At 36.9% G+C, this 23470-nt stretch overlaps 1 protein-coding gene across 1 annotated transcript in view; it reads left to right on the top strand.

The window, feature by feature from the left end:
* The first annotated feature begins 4956 nt into the window (after nt 1-4956).
* The window catches only part of GPRIN3 (GPRIN family member 3), a 64794-nt gene continuing 46280 nt past the window's right edge, over nt 4957-23470 (top strand). Inside the window, 1 exon segment of the mRNA XM_072625309.1 lies at nt 4957-5527. The gene's annotated coding sequence lies outside the window, so the exon portion shown is untranslated.

Below are 23470 nucleotides of genomic sequence, written 5' to 3' on the forward strand. Positions count from 1 at the left end.
ACCTAGTAGCAGTCTATGCTTTGGGCATATTTCTAAATTGTTCTTCAGAATAGTTGGATCAGTTCACAGCTCTACCAACATGAGGTACACATTATACTTAATAATGCATATTACTGTAACACACAAGTGTAGCTTAATATACATAAAGATGCCTATTTTTTCACACCCAGCATTTGGGCATTTTCCTTTTCTGTCATGTTAGCTAATGTGATGACTGTGAGGTGGTATCTTAAATAGTTTTAATTTGCATTTCTTCAATTATCAGTGATTTGGAATATTGTATATGACTATTGATAGCTTTGAAATTCATCTGAGAACTGCCTGATCATATTATTTTACCATTTATCAACTGGAGCATGGTTTTTTTCATAAATTTGCCTCATTTGCTCACATATTTGAGAAATGAGACCTTAATTGGAGAAAGTTGCAGGAATTTTTCCCTACCCTCCTGTTTCCTGCTTTCCTTCTGATTTTGACCACATTGGTTTTATTTGTGAAAAACTTTTTCAAATTACTAAATCCTATCTCTTGCGATCCTTTTTATCTCTCTTTTGGCCATGACCTTTTTCCTTACCCGTAGATCTGACAGGTAATTTTTTCCATGCTCCTCTAATTTGCTTTTGATATTACCATTTATGTTCAAGTTATGTATCAATTTTGACCTTATATTGCTATAAGGTGTGAGATCTTGATCTATCTCTATTTTCTGCTAGACTGCTAGCAGTTTTTGTTAAATAGTAAGTCTTGCTCCAAAACTAGCATCTTTGGGTGTATCAAATACGAAGTTACTGTGGTTGGTTAACTACTATATATAACGTACCTAATCTATTTCCTTGATCATTTCTTATCCAATGCCAAGCTGATTTGATGATTGCTTTGTAGTACAGCTTGAGATCTGCTTCGTAGTTGAGATCGAGGACACTTTCTCAACATTTTTCACTGATTCCCTTGATATTCTTGACCTTTTGTTCTTACAGATGAAATTTGTTTTCATTTTTTCTAGCTCTATAAAATATTGTTTTGGTGGTTTGATGGATATGGTACTGTAAATAACACTATCTTAGAAAAAGAAACTAGATAAACAGTAAAGGAACTATTAAATAAAAAACCAGGACTGGATGAATTTACAAACAATTTCTACTAAACGTTTAAAATACAATTAATTCTGATGTTACATAAGTGACCTTTAAAAGTAGGCAAAGAAGGAATTCTATCAAATTCCTTCTATGACACAAATATATAAACCAAGACAAGTCACTACAGAAAAAGAAAACTATAGAACAATTTCTCTAATGAAATCATTGCAAAGAATCATAAATAAAATACTCACAAGGAGATTATAGCAATATATCACAAAAATCATATTCTATGACTAGACTGGATCTAAACCAAGAATGCAGGGGTTGATTCAATATTAGGAAAAACATGAGCATAATTGACCATATCAAAAACAAAAATAAAACAAAAAAATCACATATTTTCAGTAAATGCATAATAAGCTTTTGACAAAATACAAAACTCATTCCTGTTTAAAATACTAGAAAGCACAAAAATAAATAAAGCACTTTCCTTAAAATGAAAAGTATTTTATCTAAAACTAAGAGCAAGCACTACTTGTAATGAGGATAAGCTAGAAACTGCTTCCATAAGGTCAGGGATAAAGTAAGGATGTTTATTATCACCATGACTATTCCATCTTGTACTATAGCAATGGGGAGGGGAGAGAGAAATTAAAGGAATAAGTATAGGCAATGAGGAAACAAAATATCACTTTTTTGCTCATAAAATGGTGGCTTACTTAGAGAGTCAACTAAAATAAATCTAATCAAAACCATTAACTTCAGCATACTCATAAGATATAAAACAAAGTTTTTGTCTATGCTATCAACAAAACCAAGCAGGAAGATATAGAAGGATAGATTTCATTTACAATAGCTATGGCCTGTTTACAATGGTTGGGAATCTACCTGCCAAGCCACACACGTACAGGAACTATATGAAGACAATTATGAAACATTTCACACAAATAAATATTGAACTAAATAATTGGAGAAACACTAATTGCTCATGGGTAGGTCAAATCATTATAATAAAAATGACAATACTACCTAAATTAATTTACTTATTCAGTGACTATCAAACAAAGAATTACTTTACAGAGTTAGAAAAATTAATAATAAAATTCACTTGAAAAAACAAAAAGTCAAGAATATCAAGGGAAGTAATGAAAGAATAAATGAAGGAAGGGAACCTAACAATACCAGACTTCAAACTACCCTACAAAGTTATAAGCATGAAAACAATTTGGTAATGAGTAAGAAATAGAAAATTTGTCAGTGGAACAAATTAGGTAGACAGCGTACCTATGTAATTAAACACAGTCACCTGGAATTTGATAAATGCAAAGATCCTAGCTATTGGGGCAAAGACTCAATATTTGAAAAAAAATACCATTGAGAAACCTAGGAAGTAATCTGATAAGAACTATATATGGACCAATACCTTGTAATATATGCCAAGATAATCTCAAAATGGATACACGATTTAGACATAGAGGGTGATATCATAAGCAAATTAGTAGAGCTTGGAAGAAATTACCTATCAGATCTATGGATGGGGAAGAGTTCAAGACCAAATGAGAGACAGATTCACAGGAGGTAAAATAGACAATTCTGATTACACTAAAATTAAAGAGATTTTTCCCATATAAAACAAATGCATCTAAAATTAGAAAGAAAGCAGGGAACTGGGATAAAACGTGTATTGAAGTTTCTTTAATAAAAGATTCATTTCTAAACTATATAGGGAACTGAGTCATATTTACAAGGATAAGAGTCATTCCCCAACTGATAAACTATCAAAAGACATGAATAGGCAATTTTCAGAGGAAAAAATATCAAGATATGAGAAAATTTAAATACACATGAGAAAATGGTTTGATTCACTAACAATAAGGGAAAATCAAATTAGCACAACTCCAAAGGTATTATTTCATACCCATCAGATTGGCTAAGAAAGGAAAGGACAAATTCTGGAGGCAATGTGGGAAAATAGGTACACTAGTGCACTGCTGTCAGTGCTGTGAACTAGTCCAATCCTTTGTGAAAGCGAGTTAGAATTTGCCCCCAAAAGCTATCAAAGTGTGCATTCCCTTTGAGCCAGCAATACTACTACTAGGTCTATCTCCCAAAGAAATAAAAAAAGAGGGGGGAAGATTATATTACAATGATATTTATAAAAGTTCTTTTTGTAACAACAAAGAATTGGAAATTGAGTGGATGTCCATCAATTGAGGAATGCCTAAACAAGTTATGGCACATGAATGTGAAGGAATACTCTTGTGCTGTAAAAAAATTAGGAAGGGAATATTTTCAGAAAAACCTAGGAAGATTTGTATGATCTGATGCAAAATGAAGTGGGCAGAATCAAGGGAACAATCCTTTCAGTAACAGCAATACTGTAAAGACAATCAACTTGGAAAGACATTACTCTGATCAACACAATGACCAACCACTTGGTCATTTTTTCACTCCTGTTACTTATTATACATTTATTTCTTTTTTTCAATTTTTTTTTCTGTTGGGACAGGGCCTTACAGTCACCAAGACAGTCATAAGGGGCTAGGATAATCCTCTTATTTCTTTTGCAAACTCTGATGTCTGAACTCTTCAACTTGGAGCATACTCAGGAGGCAATTGCCCAAGATACACTGAAAACCCATTCTCTGGTTAGAAGTTTATTGTCTGGGACCATATCAGTTAGGAAATGCCATCACCACCAGCTTCTAGGCAGGAAGTTGGAAGTTCAGGAATATTGTCTAAGTACATCTCTCTTGGTTCACGCAAGCAATAAATAAATAAATAAATAAAGCTGTTCCTTCCACGTTATTTTCCAGGTGTCCTATTAATGCCCAGGCCTCCATGAGCTGGGAAAGAGGCAAGTTAAATAAACTGCTCTGTTTCTTCCTCTGTAAAATGGAGATACTTATAGCGCAACAACCCAGGATTATGATCCAATAAGATACTCCCTTGCAAGTCTTCAAGCCTGTATAAATTAGGGTTATCCCCATCTTCATAGCCATCATCACTATCATTATTCAGTAAGACATTTCCACATTCTCAAAGGGAAGGTGCCCTTCAGGGAAGGAGCCTCCAAAGAGACTCTTGTGTCCTATAATCTCAGGTTAATTAGGTGTACTCATCAAATGACCTCCCTGATAAAACCCACTTATCTATTAAATACTGAAGGAAGTAAGAAATAGTTTTGTGCTTTTTTCTTAAAAGTCAGTTAGGTAGTTATGTGCCTCCAGGAAATCTGACAGCAATCTTAACTTCAGCGTATGATTTATGTAATAAACGTAACAACAGGTTGCAACTATAATCAGAAAACACTACACATTCTCCAGGAGAATCAGATCTGCAAATATCTCTATTTTCCAGCAATCCTTTTATAGAGGATTGATTATAATATTGTTATCAAGGTCATCTAAACTCAGCATTACAGTGTAGGTGAGCAATGATTCACATCTTTAACAATTCCTAAAGCACGTTCTTTACAACAACCTTGTTAATCCTTACTCTACAGATGAGGAAACCGAAGGTTAGCAGTGACTTGCCTGCCTATCTGAGACTCCGACCCCATTTTCCTGACTCCAGTTCCAACCTTGTTACCCCAACCTGCTGCCTCTCTAGAGTTTCGGTGCGCAGGGTGTTACGAGAAGTATCCTGACAGTTACAAGATCCCAGACATGGAGTCTGGAGACCGAAAGGTAGAAAAGCACGGAATCCCTGCTGAGGCTGTCTCTGTCCCTGTGTCCCCTTACTCTCTGTGGGTGTCACAGGTCCTTGACCACAGACCAGACCTGCTGTAGGCTGCTGTTTCCCCAGCAATATCAGGATCGATTCCTGGGAAAGCAGAAAGCAGAAGAGTCTGAAAGGGTTGGCAAGGAGGCGGAGCCTGCCACTCCGCCTGCCTCTACCTCCGTGGCGGGCCAGTGTTCCATATGCTTCTTGACTAGGCGAGTTCAACTGTAGGACAGAGGGAGGCAGAGGGGGATGTGATAGGGGTAGGGTGACGAGATTCCTGCCAGGTTGATCTGTAGGCGGGCACGTGGAAAATCCTCCTCTGCACTAATTCTTTGAAGGCAAGGCGGAGGGAGGAAAAGGGAGCTAGGAGCAGCGGCAGGCTCAGCCTCGGTCATCTCAGTCTCTGCGTGCCAAGCTTTGGCAGCGGATGGGCACCCCTGCCTACACACACACACTCCCAAACCTGCAAGAGCGAGCCGAGAGCTTTCCTGCCAGTGGAGACACAGGAGGGGGGAGTAAATGACCTGTGGCTGTGCGGGCTGCCTCCCCTCCGTGATTCCTGGGGCTCCCACTCGGCTCGCATTGTACCCCGTGATATCTTGGAGGTCACTCTGATTGCACGTTCTGCCCGACACCCAAGGACAAGGAGCAGTTGCTGGCTGCTACCAGGTGATGAATCTCGCTGCAAGGTCATTGCTTTCAGTGTCCTACCTTATTATAAGGTAAGAAAGAGGGAACGTTCCCTCCCGTTTGTGCTTGGAGGAAATTTATAAATATGTATATAGACACACATATATATTACACACACAGTGGGCACATTGTGTGTGTGTGTGTGTGTGTGTGTGTGTGTGTGTGTGTGTGCGTGTGTGAGCGCGCCCGTGTGCCTATATGGAGAGGTGTATTGCAGCGGTGGAAAAGCGCCTGTGATCCATAGGGTCTTTTCCTGCCTTTATTGCAAATTGAGGTTCTGGTTTTCCCTGAGTCCGGGGTTGTTAGGAGGAGAAGGTGGTGAAATTGTTCTGTAGGTAAACTTTGGAATCACATTAAATCAGGGTGCTAAATACATACTGTAAAGTGTCCTTTGGAGGTGCGTCTTTAAAAGCTCTTAAGGGAATTGTAAACCAAAAAGTACAATGCCAGGGGCTGATTCTTTTGCTCTCCAGGCCTATGAAGAAAATCCTGGGAAAACTGGGGCCTCACCGATGGACACCCAACCAATGAGATTAGACCTGGCACATCAATTACTATTATGTCATCGTTGTTATTAATTTTATTATTGCTATTATGAAATGACTGCAAAAGGTTTAAAAGGACTTCAGGGGAGGTATCTTAAGAAGGATAAGCTTTTTGCTCTTCAAGGTTAGGGATAGGAATTTCAAGAATTCATAATGTGTAGCGTAGAAGGGAAAAATACAAGTGTAATGAGAGAAAGAAATAGAACCGTGAAGTGATCATTGACTTTCTCCATTTTCCCCCCAATACATTCCCTTTCCGGAATTGCAAATACTACATTGACATATTTTTCAAAATATTTTCCTAAGCATGCTGGCCCTTATTCCTGTTTTGTTTCAATGCTAGAAATTTGATTGGTGGTGGGACTTAAAGAAACTGAAGTGTTTACATCCACTGGAAAGGTTTTGAGAGACTTGTAGAGAAAGAGTTGATTAACTCTTAACCCAAGGACATGCTTGCACATCGCTTCCATGAGCTTTTTGTGGTCACTTTGACTATTGTATGTGTTTTACTCTTTTGGGGATGTAAATACAGATATGAGTCAATGAGAAGTAAAAAAAAACTGCTTTAAAAAAAGAATTACTTTAAAAAAAATTTTAAATCTGTAAAAGACAGAAGTTTGTACCTAAAAATGCTCCTTTTGGATTAACTGTACAAAACCAGTGTAGATGGTTTGGGGGTATGATTGGCTTACTGTCTAACAATGAAGGTCAGAATAAAAACAAGCATGTTTTCAAATACTACATTATATGAAAGGCTTTAGGATAGATGTATGTAACAGGTAGAATCTATTGATAACATGTTTGATTAATATTCTTGTGTTTTATTTTATTATTGAAAAGGAATATTTGGTAGGAGGAAAATACTCGTCAAGAAGGAAGTGGATTTCGGCTTAACATTGCCTAAACCTTATTCTTATTCTTATTAAAATTCTGAATCCAGAGGTTGTCTACAAACTAAAATGATATACACATGTGGGCTCTGTGCAGCTCAAGTAAAGAGGGGAGGTATTTAAACAAAATAATTCCGGCTAAGCAAAACACTGAGCTATATGTCAGGGTTTGGATTTTTTTTAAAAAGGTTTCTAATAAACTCATAATATGATGGGTTTAAATTTTTTTTCATAATACTTCTGAGATTTTTGCCTCCTCATTTTAGGTTTGGAAGTGTCAACAATGCATTTAATGTAATTGAATTAGGAGAAAAAATTTTGGGTTCTGCCATTAGCTGTGTGACCTCAGACAGGTCACTTGACTTTTCTGTGTCTGGACCAAAGTAAGAGGCTGGTGCCCCTTCAGTGGTTGTCACACCTCCGCCTCCTATGATGTGCTGCTGAACAACAGCACATATCTTTGAGCTAAGGTACCCAGAACCATGTTGACTGGGTCTACTATAAATTTGTATTACATAACCTCAATTGAGCTCTCACTCTCACTAGTCAATCTTTCTGGAGTTTACTTATCAACTTATTCCTCTCCATCACAGCTCTTCTCAACTTTCTCATTCCTCCTGAAACTTTGAGAGTTCTCCCTCATCCACCCTCTAAACTGAGAAACTTGCTTCATTTAACTGAAAAAAAGAGGCCATTTGTTGCGGGCCCTCTCCTCTCCCCTCTGCCTCATTTCAGATAAATGGTTTCTGCCACATAAAGAAGCTTCATAGTTCTAAACTTTATGGTCAGTATGTTTTGGTATTTGTATCCCTCTGTATCTATTGGAATTTCCTATCAGAAAAATTGCAGACTAGTGGATAAAGCAATAAAGGCCAGGTTAGGATGACAGATTTCAGCCCTAGTTTACGCTTAAGTTATATCTCTCCATATAAAGTCAAGCAAAGTGTTATATCTTTCCATATTAAGTGAAGCCAAACAATTTCCTCAACTAAGCTAAAGAGTAAGTATCTAATCTGGATAATTTTTTAAAATATGTAATTGTCCTTTCATTTATTTCATTTACTACAGAGAGGCTTATCACACACTAGGTGGCTGGCCACTAGGAACTGTACTCTTTGGTCATGGAAGCCCATGAAACTAACACTGAAAAATGTTGCTACCTAGGTGGAGAGATAACTCTATCACCTTGGGCAAGTCATTTAAATTCTCTGAACCTTGGTTTCATCATCTGTAAAATGTCTCCTACCTCAAGGAATGTTGTGAGAATAAATGTGAGAATGTGAAATTTGAGCTTTCAATAACTCCATAGCTCTTGGATGATTATAATTAGTTCACATGAGTTTACAAAGAAGATGTGCAAAAAGAGTACATTTTTAACATTTAATAATTGTACGCAGCTTTCAATGTCCAGAAGCACAGAAGCTCAATGAAAATAAATGAAAACTGAAGGTAACGCACATTTCAAAAGGAAATTGAAAACCAAGACTGAGGGAAATCGTTTAGGACAATCCATCGGAAGGAGGAGCTGGTTCTTCTGACCACTCACCTTCCATTTCATGCTGTCTCCATCCTCTGCTGAAAAGAGGAGAGGTGCCTTTCACTTGCTGATTAACAAACTTCCATATTGATTCCGAGAGCCACCAGTCATGATCCAAAGTCTATTCTCCACCCCCCCCCCCAGTCCTCCCCCCATTCCTTATTCTTATCTCCCTCAACCCACCCACCCCAAAGGACCAACCAAATGCTTCCACTGTGTCCTCTGGAATGTCTCCTCCTCAGGCAACAAAACACTTGCTTTCATCCTTAATCTCTTCTCACTCCTTTCATCTCCTGGCTGTCCTTGAGCCCTCTCTTCCCTCTGCTAGAACTGCCTCTCTGGCCAGTCTTTCTATCACTAACTGTGCTTTCACTTATTCCTCTTAGCTTACTGGTCAAGGTGGAGGAGTTGGGATACTCCTTGTTTCCCCATGGCTACTTTAAGGTTATCTCCCTACCAGTATCACTCAGTAATATCTCCTTTGAGATCCATTCAATGCACATTTACCACCCAAAGAAAATCCTAGTAGCTATTGTCTACAGAACTCCAGGACAATTTTCTTCCTTCCTCAATGAGTTCAGTACCTGGCTCATGATTTTTTTCTCCTTCCTAATCCCTGCCTTCGTAGTAGGGGTTTTCAGCATACTCCCTTAAATACTCCCGTTAACACCTTAACCTCACAGTTTCTCAACCTTCTCATGACCTACTCTTCCATCCCACCACAACCACATACATACCAAGATGATCATACTTTTGATCCTGACATCACCCATAAATGTGCTACCTCCATGTTTAAGAACACTAAAAATCCTTTACCTGAACACAATGCCCTTTTCCCGCTCTCCCTTTGCCTTCCCATACCAAATCCTACTGCTTCACCATGCTGTGACCTCCATTTTCTTAGTTCTCTCCTAGATCATCATTTCTGCACTAGTCACTCTCCTGTCCATTCCATTTTGACCCTTTAGTGAATCAGATCAATCCTATACTCTCCTTTTTTGTTGACCATTTATTTTATCACCACTGGTGATAAAATATCACCAGAAAAAAAAATCATAGAACCATGCTGAAGGGGTCAAATATAAGTTTAAGTTACGTAATTTCAACTGGGCTCTGACTCTCACTAGACAGTCCTTCTAGAATTTACTTATCAATTAATTCCACTCTTTACAACAACTCTTCCCATTTTTTTCATTCCTCCTGAAACTTTGAGGGATTTCCTTCTCTCTAAACTGAGAAACTTGCTTCAATTTACTGAAAAAGACCTGAGGCCATTTGCTGAGGACGTTGTCTTCTCTTTCAGATAAATGCCTTCTGCCAGTATCTTGTCCTTCACCTCTGTCGCATATGAATATATGACCCTGCTCCTTGGAAAGACAAACTCCTTTGCCTGTATGAGAAATTGCATTATGTCTTATGTCCTCCATCAGATTGCCCCCGCTTCAGTCTCTCATTTATCTTCAATCTCTCTGTTTGTTCCTTCCATATTGCCTACAAACAACCCTTTTTCTATTTTCAAAAACCTTTACTTGATTCTTACATCTCCACTAAATGTTATCCCATACGTCTCCTGACCTTTGTGGATAAATTCCTTGAGAAAGGCATGTATAGTAAGTGCCTCCACTCCTCTTCTCATTCTCTCCTTAACTATCTACAATCTGGCTTTAGATCTCATCATTGAAAGAAACTGATTCCTCCCAAGTTACCAGCGATCTCTTGATTCCCAAATCCAATGACCTTTTCCCTATCCTTTTTCTTCATCACCTCTCTGCAGCCTTTGACATTGTCAATCACCGTATTCTCCTTAATACTCTATCATCTCTAGGTGTGGGGGACATCGTTGTCTCCTGGTTTTTCTCCTATCTGACTGCTCTTTCTCAGTCTCCTTTGCTGGATCTTCATCCAGGTCATTCCCACTAACCATTGGTGTCTTATAGGGCTATCTCCTGGCCTCTCATCTCTTTCTTCTATCTACTTCTTGACTTGGTGATATCATTAGCCACCACGGATAAATCATCACCTCTATACTGATGATTCTCATATCTGCTTATCCATTCCTAACCTTTCTAGTGTCACATCTCAAACTGCCTTTCAGATATTGTAGCAGCAAGCACCCTGGCATACACAGGAGGTCCTGCTGTACAGGTTCTTAGATCTGCATTTCTAAAAGGAAAGCAACTTTTGAGGGATCAGCAATCTAATTTAATTACATTCACCAACACAGAAAATACAAACAGAGAAATAGAGATCAATAGACAGGGCTTCTAACTGTCTGACTATAAGCATATATACATCACAGATCAGCAGACAGATCCAACTGTTTGACCATTACATACATACATATTTACCGGAGAAAGAAGCACCAACGTCTGGGTTTTCAAAACCTGGGAGGAGGGAGGGGAACTCCTTAATGACTACCCAGAATCTCATCTGGCACATAAGCCTTCTTCCAGGCCCCCAAAGCAAAACCTCATCTCAGAGTACATATATACTTTTCAGAGCCAGAGAGCATCATGACCCTCCGGACTCAATGCCTCATTGAAATTAACAAAAACTTAATTAAAGCCCTTAATGGGCTTCAGGTGAGGCCTGTTAATGGGCAAGAAAGATCTTTAACTCTAATTAACATTACAGACATCTTGAACTGAATGCCTACTAGACCTTTAAAAATCAATGCATCCAAAATTGACCTCATTATCTTTCCTTAGAAACTTTCTCCTCCTCAGGACGTTATTGTTACTGTTGAGGGTACTGCCGTATGCTCCCTTCTGTCTTCTGATACTGCCACCACCTTGGTGCAGGCTCTTATTTCCTCATGCACTGACTATTGCAATGGCCTGCTGGGTGACCTGTTTACTACAAGTCTCTCCCCACCCCATTCCAGTCCATCCTCCACTCAGCTACCAAAGAGATTGTTTCTACATCAAAGGTCAGACTATGTCACTCCTCTCCTCAGTAAACTCCAATGACAGATTATCACCTGTCAAACATAAAATTGTCTATTTGGTATTCAAAGCCTTTTCAAAACCTGACCTCCACAACCTTTTCCAGTCTTCTTACATCTTATTCATATACTCTTTGCTCCAGTGACACAGGCCTCCTTGCTTTTTCATAAACATGACTCTCCATCTCTCAACTCAAGGCATTTTCATGGCTGTCCCCTATGTATGAGATGTCCTCCATCCCCTTTTCCTTTTCCTGGCTTTCAATCTAAAATACTGCCTCCTACAGGAAGTCTTTTCTAATCCCTTTTAATTCTAGCTCATTGCTTGTTTCCTATTTGTCCCTTTCATGTGTGTTGACTTGCCCATAGTCTCCATCATTAGATTGTGAGCTCCTTGAAGCAGGGACTTTCATTTTCCTTCTTTTCCTATCCCTAGTGCTTAGCACAGTGTCTAGTACAGAGCAAACATTTAATCAGTGTTAACTGGCTGACTGAAAATGATGGCAACCTTTGAGAGAAATGACCACCACATTCTAGAATTTGTGATCAGGAAAGGAAAGCTGGAAACATTATTAAGACATGCAACATGAATTAGAAAAAAAAAACATTTCAAAGTGATCAGAGAAAAAAGATAAGTGTGATTTTATAGCCCAAAATTTTAGAGATGACAAGAGGGAGCTTAACATGGAGGGATAGGAAGCTCTCACGAATGAAATCAGTAGATAGTAAGAGAAACAATTGCAATGAAGAAGACAGGAAACCATTGTCTAATGACACCCATATGGCTGCTCATGGAGCATCCCAATCCACTTAGATTTTTAAAAGAAGGTGGAAACAAGGAATTGTAAAAGAGGATGAATACAAAAGAATGGCTTGATCCTATAGGAAGAGTGACAGGAAGCTGAGGACAGCGAAAAGATTTTGTTGCTCAGAAAATTAATTACACTGGAAAAAGAAGGAATCCCCCCAAAACTTACTGCTTAGGGTGATTGGAATGATAACTGATACTGGAAAAAAGATGGAGCTACACAATTCTTATTTTATCCTTGTTTTCTCTTCCAAAAAAAGTGATCTCTGGACTGGAAAAACAGAATGAAAGAAAGAGAAAGAAAGAAAGAAAGAAAGAAAGAAAGAAAGAAAGAAAGAAAGAAAGAAAGAAAGAAAGAAAGAAAGAAAGAAGGAAGGAAGGAAGGAAGGAAGGAAGGAAGGAAGGAAGGAAGGAAGGAAGGAAGGAAGGAAGGAAGGAAGGAAGGAAGGAAGGAAGGAGCGAGGGAGGGAGGGAGGGAGGGAGGGAGGGAAGGAGGGAGGGAGAGAGGGAAGGAAGGAAGGAAGGAAGGAAGGAAGGAAGGAAGGAAGGAAGGAAGGAAGGAAGACTAATAGGGAGTGGATACCCAAGATAAATAAGGAAGTAGTGAGAGAGTACTTAGTTGCCCTGATTAAGTTCAAGTCTCCTGATCCAAATGATACATGTTTAGTGATACAGCAAGAATTGATATATGTTTATCATTGTTGGTGATCTTAGGAACATAGTAGAGAACAGAGATAGGGTAGGACAAGAACAAACGCTGACCCTAGTTTTCATAAAAGGGAAGAGAATAGAAATTGAAAAATATTTACCTGCAAGATTAGCTTTGATTAAATTCTAAATTTATTTCTAAAGTTAAAATTTTAGAATGATTAAAGAGATGATTAGTAAATATGTAGAAAATGAAATAGTGATCACAAGGAGCATGTTAGAGAGCTCATTTTTATTTAACAGATTTGTATACTAGGGAATATGGTACATACAGTTTATCTATATTTGATTTTCAATCTTTAGTCTATTAATATATAATCAAATAATTGACCTTTAAATAACGCTTCAAAGTTTATAGTGTACTTAATGTATATATATATATACATATATATATATATATATATGTATATATATATATAAAATGTATATTTCATCCTCACAACAGCTCTGTGAGGTCAGTAATATTCCTGTGTACAGATAAGGGAATTAACACTCAGAGAGGATAAATGACTTGATCATAGCTGCATACATGTATTGTGTTCATAATATATTTTATATTTTAAATTTTTTAATATAACATTTTATATATTTTAACATATTGCATGTTATATGTTTAATATAATACATTATATTTTGACAGTATATTTTATATTACCTATTAGTATATATTTGAATGTATATCAGTATATATTTTACCAATAGAATTTACAAATCTAACAATAGACCAGAACTTAAGGATGTCTTCAAGAACCAAACTGCACCAACTTATAGCGCATATTTTTTATCTATGGGCCAAAGAAAACAGAGCTAATAGGATAAAAAATTGTATTTCAAAGTCAATTTTGCATCAATTGATATGCCTTGGGGTAAATTGTATTTTAGGTCCTCCAGCTTTGTTGTAGCTTCCAGCCTGGTAATTTAAACCCTCGCTAAGTTCTTTTCTATCTCTTTGGAACTCAATTACCTTCAAAGAAGCCTACAGGGATTGAATTTTGAGGCAATCAGAAAGAGATTTTCTCATCAGCAAAGGATCAATTCATAAGTAGTCCTCTGACACGAAGAAGGAAATATGTTTCACTCTCTGCTCTCTGGGATCTCCCAGGCTTTTCCATTAGAGTTAAATTTCTTTTTATCAGTTTTTCACTCCCATTGGTATAGTCGTTATCTATACTATTCTCTTGATTCTGCTTATCCCACTCTATATCAGTTCATAGGACACAGCTCCTGTGTTTTTCTAGGTTCTTTATATTAGTCATGTCTTACTGCACACTAAAGTTCTGTCATGTTTACATATCGATGTTTTTTTCAGCTATTCTCCAATCGGTATGTCACTACTTTTTATCTTATTCATTATTACCAAGGAATGTGCCGCTTTGATATCAATCAACTAATCAGTAAATATATGTGGCATATCATAAACTTTTATTATAATCTTTTATTGTATTAGGATGTATGTTTAGTAATATGATTACTGGGTAAAGGGAAATAATATGAACAACTTAGCCACTTTTCTTGCAAAACTCGCCATCAAAAGCTATAAAGTTTGGGCTACTTCACAATTCCACCAACAATGTATTAGTATATCTGTCTTCTCACAGCCCTTCTAAAATTTACTCTTTTGTTGTTTCCAATTTGCATGGTCTGAAACCTCTAAGTTGTTTTTATTTTTATTTCTCAATTCATCCTTCGAATACTAGTCTATTCAAGTGTGTCTCCAGAGTCATGTATTTCTGCCAAAAACTGCTGAATACAAAGAATTACTTTTTAAAACATTTATTTATTTTTAGTTTCCAATATTCACTTCCAAAAGATTTTGAGTTCCAAATTCTCTCCCCGTCCCTCCCCTCCTCTTACCCAAGATGATATGCAATCTGATATAGGCTCTACATATACATTCATATTAAACATATTTTCACATTAGTCATGTTGTCAAGAAGAATTAGAACCAAAGGGAGAAACCATGATGAAGAAAGAAAAAGAGAGAGAAAGAACAAATAGTCTGCTTTAATCTGTGTTCACACTCCATAGTTCTTTTTCTGAATGTGGATAGCCTTTTCCATCATGAGTCTCTTGGAGTTGTCTTAGATCCCTGCATTGATAAATGCAAAGAATTCTTGTTCAGTGGTAGGTTGCATTAAATGACCATTGAGTTCTCTATCTTTTTTTTTTTTTTTTTGAAGTGGTCCAAATTAAGTGACTTGCATGGGGTCACACAGTTAGTACATGAGGCTGAGGCTGAATTTAAACTTAGATCTTCCTGACTCTAGGTCCATTTCTCTATACACTGCAGCACCTCGATATCCCAAGTTGTCTTTTAACTCTGAGTTTTTGAGATTGTGAACGTTGGAATTTCTTTAATTACTTAATAAATAGAACAAGGACCAAAAATGTAACTGTTTCCTTCTCTTTCAGACTCATGCCCTGTAAATACAGAACTTGAAATAATAAGCAAAATAATGATCAACAAGGATTTATGAAGCCTCTACTTTCTGTCATGCACTGTTACACATTGAGGATACAAAGACCAAAAGGAAACTATTCTTACCTTCAAAAAGTTTACATTCCTTCAGGGAAGACAGGTATACACACATATATGCACATATATGTTTCCTATGTATGTGCATAAATATGTATATGTACAAAATATATACAAAGAAAGACCACAACTAGGAGATGTTACATGAGCTAAATTGGGAAGGGAACTGAGGAGGTAAGAAGGGAGATCATTCCAGACATTTACCTGGGTAAAAATGCAGTGTTGGGGGTTAGGGTGTCATGTGTAAGGAATTGAAACAAGACCAGCTTGGTGAGAAAATGCATGCCAGAGAATCATGCATAATGAGCCTAAAAAGAGAAATTGGAGCTGGATTATGAAGGGCTTTAAAGCCCAAGCAGCAGTTTATATTTGATCCTAGAGATGATAGGTAGGCGAAAGTTTACTTAGTGATATAGTCAGATTTATGTTTTAGGAATATCATCTTGGAAGCTCTGTGTAGTCTGGATGGAGGAAGAAAAGACTGGAGACAAGGATACCAGTTAAGAATGTATTATAATAGTTCATGGGAGAAGTTAGGGGCCCTTTTGATTTAGCAAACTGGATATTTCAGATGTGACTCTATTGGCACCAAACTCCTAGGAATAGTTCTATTAAATCTCCCATTATTTCCTTACTTGCCTTCTCCCTCATCCCTCCTCAGACGCATATTTAATTGCTTTGCCACCCCCACTCTCTACCTCCTACTTATATTCTAAAAACGTCCTCTCATCTAATTATTAATTCCAGAACATCTTTGATACTTCACCATAACTTTGAGATGACAGGGAGGCCTGAGGACAGTATCAATTAGAATATTAGATATCTTGTCTATTTATACAATCAATGGCATCTTCTTTTCAATATGTTTATGTCTCAGTGTTTAAGATTTAGGCATAATCTCTCATTAGATAGATAGATAGATAGATAGATAGATAGATAGATAGATAGATAGATAGATAGATAGAGATAGAGAGAGAGAGAGAGAGAGAGAAAGAAAGAAAGAAAGAAAGAAAGAAAGAAAGAAAGAAAGAGACAGAGACAGAGACAGAGACAGAGACAGAGAGACATATGTGTTTAATGCATGCCAGGGAAAGAAATTAGCTATTACCTTTTGGAGATCATTTTTACTTTTATTTATATGAAAGGTACAATGATAAATTCATACTTATCAACAAAAATAAACATACAAGTTAAGAAAATCACAAAATCACATAACTCATGTGGAACGATGTTTAATATGATTGTATATGGTATAGCCTATATCAGACTGCATACTGTCTTGGGGAGGTGAAAGCGGAGGGAAAGGGAAAAATTTGGAACTCAAAATCTTATAAAAGTGAATGTTGAACACTAAAAATAAATAACAGAAAAAAGAAAAAAGAGTAAATAATATATGTATATAATTAAAAGAAAAAGATAATAAATAAGTAAAAGATAATAAAAAGAAAATTACACAAAATCATCCACTTACATGGTTCATTTTAAAAAACACAATCAAAAGCCTCTGACCTTGAGGAACTTATATCCTCTCTAGACAGAGGATGTGTGTGTGTGTGTGTGTGTGTGTGTGTGTGTGTGTGTGTGTGTGTGTGTGTAATAAAGCTGATAAAGTGAGGATTCTAAGACTCATAGGCAAGGAGGAAGTACATTCCAGGCATGAGCACATTCCTGTGCAGCACAGAAATGGAAAATGATCTTTTGTCTAAGAATCAATAAGAAGATAAATTTGACTTGAGTGAACAAAGGGAAGCAATGCGGGTTAGAGCCAGCTCATGAAAGGATTTTGATGCCAAACTGAGGAGCACATATTTGCTCCTACAGTTAATGTTGAGCCACTGTGGTTTATTGAGTATAGGAGTGACATAAGACATGCATTTTTGAAGCTTATTAAGAAATTTTCTTTTGGCTCGAACACAAATCAATGTGATTTAATTTGAAGTGGAGAAAAAGCATGAATAGCTATGGGGATCAGAGTGACTTTTTGTAGGAAGGGACTTTTATGATGAGCCTTGAAGGAAGCTAAGGTAAGGAGGCTTCAAAAGGAATTCTTCACATGTATGGTGTTGGTTTACAGCTTTGATATTCAATTTTTTTCAATATACCATAATTTATTCTGATGTTTTTCTAATTACTGACCAGATTGTTTTTCAAATTCTGTGCTATTACAAATAATGCCACTATTAATTTTTTTAATTTTTATCAACACAATTGCTAGAAATAAACAGAACAAGTTTCTACTGTGATTGTCCTCAAAAAAAATTAATTCAAGGTAGTTTGGGGAGGGAGAGAAGGTACTTGCAGCTGGAGGGAACCAGAAAATTATTTCTGTAGAAGCTAGCACTTGAGTTGTGCCTTTAAAAAAAAAAATAGGTCTAAATTCTCTCCCTTCCTCTAGCTCCTGCCGCATTCTTTGAGAAGGCAAGCAGTATATCAGTTATACATGTCTACAGTTTTTTAAGTGGAATTAGAAATGTTAATGACTTAGCTGGGTTTGTTTTATGTTCTGCAACTTTCCTGAAGTTATTTATTGTCTCAATAAGTTTTTTAATTGATTCGCTAGAATTCTCTAAGCATATTATCATATCATCTGCAAAGAGTGATAGCTTTGCTTTCTTGCTGCCTATTCACATTCCTTCAATTTCTTTTTATTGTTTTATTGTTATAGCATGCATTTCTAGTACAATATGGAATAATAGTGGTGATAATGAAAATCTTTGCTTCACCTCTAATCTTAACGGAAAGGCTGATCCTCATTACAGAGAATGGATGCTCTTGGTTTTAGATAGATACAACACCATTTTAAGAAAATATTCATTTATGCCTGTTTTCTAGTATTTATAATAGAAATAGTGTTGTATTTTGTCAAAAGCTCTTTCTTCATCTGTAAATTATACATTTGGAGATTTTTTTTGTTACCAATTTAATCAGTTATCCTCAGAGTTTTCCCGTATTCCTGGTATAAATTCCACCTGGTCATGGCATATGATCTCTGACATATGTTGCAATAATTTCTTTGCTAGTATTTTATTTAATATTTTTGCAACTATATTCAATAGGAAAATTGGCCTATAGTTTTCTTTATCTCTTTTTGCTCTCCCTAATTTTGGTGCCGAAAACATATTTGCATTTTAAAAGGAATTTTGTAGGACTCCTTTATCTATTTTTGCATACTTTATGTAATATTGGGATCAATTGTTCCTTAAATGTTTGGCAGAATTCACTTGTAAATCCACCTGATTCTAAGGATTCTTTTTCCTTAGGGAGTTCATTGAGGGCTTCTTCAATTTATTTTTCTAAGGTAGGGTTATCTAAGTATCCTGTTTCCTCTTCTGTTGATCTGGACAGTTTATATTTTTGTAAATATTCATCTATTTTATTTAGATTGTCAGTTTTACTGACATATAATTGGGCAAAATAGCTCCTAATAGCTGCTTTGGTATCATTTTGCATTTTAATAAATTGTTTTTCTTCTTTCTTGTTTTAATCATATTAACCATTTTTTTCCCACAAAACCAACTTCTAGTCTTATTTATTAGTTCAATGCTTTTTTTTTTTTTTAAACTTTCAGGTTTATCAATCTCTCCTTTGATTTTCAGGATTTCCATTTTGGTATTTAATTGGAGATTTTAAATTTATTCTTTCTTTCTGTTACGAATCTAAGCATTTCAAGATCTTGACTGTTTTCTTGGTCTGCACTCTGGACTCACTGATCCCTTCTAGTGACAAGCACTATTGCTGCTCAGGGTCTTTGTTCTTTGAGACTGCTAGTGTTCCTCTCCCACCAGAACTTCAACCTAGAAGTGGACATGGGCAATGAATTTGCCAAACAACACCTTGTCCTGTCCCAGTGCTAGCACAGTTGTCCAATCCCCTAATGTGTCTGGACTGAGAGTTCCTGAAATTGCTGCTGCTGCTGCTGCTTCTACCCACCAGTGGTGCTGTTGCATTCACTCCAATCCACCTCGTTCTCAGTGTCACTGACCTCTCCTTCTAACTTCCCAAAGAGTCTTGAGTTGGAAAAATGTCTCACCTGGATACTTTGTTAGCTATGCTGCTTTAAAATTTGATTTGAGCTGTTATTTTAAAGTTGGTTAAAGGGGAATGTTGGGAAAGCTCAGCTGTAAAGCTTTCTCTATTCCATCACCTATCTCATGACATTATAATCCCAAGACTGAATCACTGAACTGAACAAGTTAGGCCAGATCCATAATATTTGGCAATAATCAATGAGGTTAGATAGAAAAATTGTTTTGATTACATTCATTGTTGAAGTGGGGCAAATGAGGTATACAGCACTGTTAGAGATAATTGTGGAGATCTCTTAGTGGGAGCAGCAACGAATTATCAATGATTTTGTAAGGTTGGATGTGATGGATGATTAAGGAGCGCTAAAGAAAATAAAAAATACAAAAACGAAATATCCCCTGACTCTTTTCAAGAATTTTTAAAAAAGGATTATCAAAGTAAGGAAATTCAAAATAAATTGCTTTTTAAAAACTTTATTTTTAAAATAATGCTTTTGCGATTTGAGTAATAGTTTGAGGCAGTAGTCATTTCAAAAACTTTAATGGGCAAAACCTAGAGTTTTTAGAATATGTTGAACTTTTCTGAGATTAGGACCTTAGCTGAACGGTGTTTAGGGCACACAATTGCTCTTTGTCAAGAGGTAACCTTCAGGATTTGGATGAGGTAGGATGGTCCCTCTAAACAGCACTGACAGGGAGTAGAACACTGGTACTGAGAAATGGGAGGAGAGAGGAGGTAAAATTTTTGGCATGGGAGCATTTCAGAGAAAGTTCAGGAAATCAGGAGTACAACCTGGAGAGGAATGAAGACATGTCTACCATTGGCGTTGTACTTAAAATGAAGGTTCTGGGAGGAACCAGCCAATCAATGGGAGAGGCTTCAGGATAGAGGGCATTCCAATGCGTAAAGTCCAGGGGTGGAGTGAACTTACAGGGTGAAGAGGTTTCTGGGGCATTATAGAGATGACGGTATCTGGCATGAGGTCACTGCAGAGAAAGCTGGGACATTCAGCAATGCAGGCTAGAAAGGAATGTGTACCTCTGATGTTATCTCTTATTCAGTTCTGGGCCCAATTCATCATCTCTATTCAGTGTGCATCCAAGACATATATACTGATGACTGAGCTCTATGGGCTACCTATTGAACTACAAATCAGAGTCTAGTCTATAGGGGATCTTTTTTTTAATTTAAGTATCTAAGGAGCCCATTTATTTAAGTCAAATCATAAAAAGCAGAAATCAGAGAAAATATAAATAGGAAAATATATACCAAACTGTACAGTATAAAGGAGGTCTCCCACTGAAAGAGAGATATCTCTATTCGAGAGAGGGACAGAGACAAACAGAGAGAGACAGAGAGACAGAAACAGAGAGATAGGGAGACACAGAGAGAGTGAGAGTCCTAAATCTCATGTGAAAGGACAATTTCCCTGAAGGCTCTAGTGTAGCAAACTGGGATAGGGAATGTTATGGAGACTGCCAGGTCCTCTTCTCATTTCAGCTACTTTTCAAAGTCTTGTTCTCTCCTCAGCAGCAACCTGAAAGTAGGGTTGCTGTTGTTGAGTTGTTCAATTGTGTCTGACTCCATAGGACCCCCTGGACTTTGTCCTTGCGGTTTTCTTGGCAAAGATACTGGAGTGATTTGTCATTTCCTTCTCCAGCGTTTCTTCATTTTGCAGATGAGGAACTGAGATAAATAGAGGTCAAGTGACTCATCCAAGGTCACACAGCTAGTAAGTGTCTAAGGCCAAATTTGAATTCAGATTTTCCTCAGTCCAGGCCCAGTGCTCTATTTACTGTACCACTTTGTTGCCCTGAAGTGGGGTAAGCATCACTTGACTTCTGTCTTGAAGCTGGAAGCCAGAAGCACTCAAAGTAACTGAAGATCATGGAGAAACTGAAAAGACGGGAGCTCTTCTTTCTCTGGCTCATGCCAACTCTGCTCTGCCCCTCATCTAGGTACAGAGTCTTTGATTTCCCCCAATGAAGATACAGTCCTACATTAATGGGCTTTGGAACTTGGATTATAAGTCTTACCTGGGCCAGGAGGTTTTTCAATGCTATGTTTTGCCTTGTATGCATAACATAAATTCTTCTGAATAATTACAGACCTCATTGAAAGAATGGACTGTCTCAAGTTGTCTGTTTGTATTCCCAGTGTTCCCTTAGCACAGTGTTTGGCCCATAGAATGGGTTTATTAATGCTTTTTTAATTCATTCATATGTTCATTCATTCGTCTCCCTGCTTAGTGAGGCTGATGCATAGAAAGTACAAACAGATTGTTGCCAGACAATATTCAAAAGCTTTCTAGCATGTTAGAACAAGACTTAAAAACATATGAATGCAAATTCTGAAGTTGAGACTGTTGTTGCACTTTTCATTTACTTCTGATCCATATGAATATTGCTATAAGTTGGGTTGTTAAAATGCAACGTGAGCAAACCCGCAGAATAAGTGAACATTAAAAATAATCAGGAAGGACATGACTTTTATTGTGAGATAACTTTCACTCAAAATGGCTCTGAATTAATGAGTGACCATACCAATGGATCAAACACGGTATTAATGAGTGCAGTCATAGGTCTAGTTCCCACATGTACCCCATAGCTTCTTTTGTTCTATAATCACGTATGGATCTGGTAAAAATGTGACCATTTAAAAACTATGTAGTGTTTACTTCAAGCAGAGATAAGGTCAGATGATTGAGATGCAGCAAATCCACTCCTTGCTACAAAAGCTGCTTAAGTGTTGTGTTGATGGCCAGTCCTAGTATATCCTTTGCTACACTTTGTTATTGTGAGGTGAAGTGGCTCAGGAAGGTATTACTTGATAACCAGCTTTCTGGTGGTGATCTGTGCATGTACCTACATTGATACTTGGATGAAAGATATATTCCTTATTCTCAGGCATTTTCTTGAAGTCTTTCTATATTGGAAAGATCTACAGGACCTTGCATTCTTCTTGCAAAGTCTTCAAGAACCCAAATTCACCTTCAAATAATGATGAGGCATTGGAGAAGGTTGTTACTGTTCAGCTAGGAGGGATAGTATATCCAATATGACATTTGTTACCTTGTGCATTTGTAACCTAAATAGAAAGAGTATAATGGCAACTATCAAATAAAAATAGAAAACTCTTAATAAAATATTTATTTTAATCAATATATAGTTTTAATTAAATATAATAACTTCTAGAAGGCTCTCCAAAATTAAATTTTTGGCAGTACTTGTAAATAGAGGGGGTATAGTTTCAAACTGCTTCCTAGCTGAAGGAGTGAGGTTTCTGTCTCATTTTTAGATGCTCATTTTTTCATTTGTAGGAGTTAAGCGAAGTCAACAAACATTTATTTTCAGTTGACACCAAACAACCTGACATATCTAGCTATTTTCCTTTTATCTTTAATTTTTTGTTGTTCTTGTTCAGATTTGTGATCTCATTAGTTTAGGGAAATCCTGATTTCGAGTCTCCCTCTAATCAAAATAGATCAGCAATTCCTTGGCATTTTTAGTCTTAGAAAGTTGTGTGGGAGTACTGGGAGGAGATGTGAAGTAAATTGATGGTATTCTCCTAGCCAGTATGTCAGAGGTAGGACTCAAATTCAGACCTTCTTAGTTCCAGGAATGGTCTAATGTCCCTTATGGCACCTTTTCTAACTTACTCCTCAATATTAAAATATCAGTCATCAATTAATTTTTAAAACAACAGTTATGTGTACTCATTTTCTTTCTCACCACCACAAAAAATCATTTCCTAAATGCCTACTTTTCATATTAGAGTTACAGGTTGGATAAGAAGATACAGAATATTGAAAAACATGATTTGCAGCAATTCTGGCTATAATGACTGCTTAAATAAAGATAGACAACTCCTACATACCTACTCAAGTACAAACCTAAAACAGTAGCATATTGAATAATGATTTAAAAATCTAATGAGAATATATATATAGTATGTGACTTTATTCATTCCAGAATGACATAA

The sequence above is a fragment of the Notamacropus eugenii genome, chromosome 7, assembly GCF_028372415.1.
Source record: "Notamacropus eugenii isolate mMacEug1 chromosome 7, mMacEug1.pri_v2, whole genome shotgun sequence".
In the NCBI taxonomy this organism is placed as follows: domain Eukaryota; kingdom Metazoa; phylum Chordata; class Mammalia; order Diprotodontia; family Macropodidae; genus Notamacropus; species Notamacropus eugenii.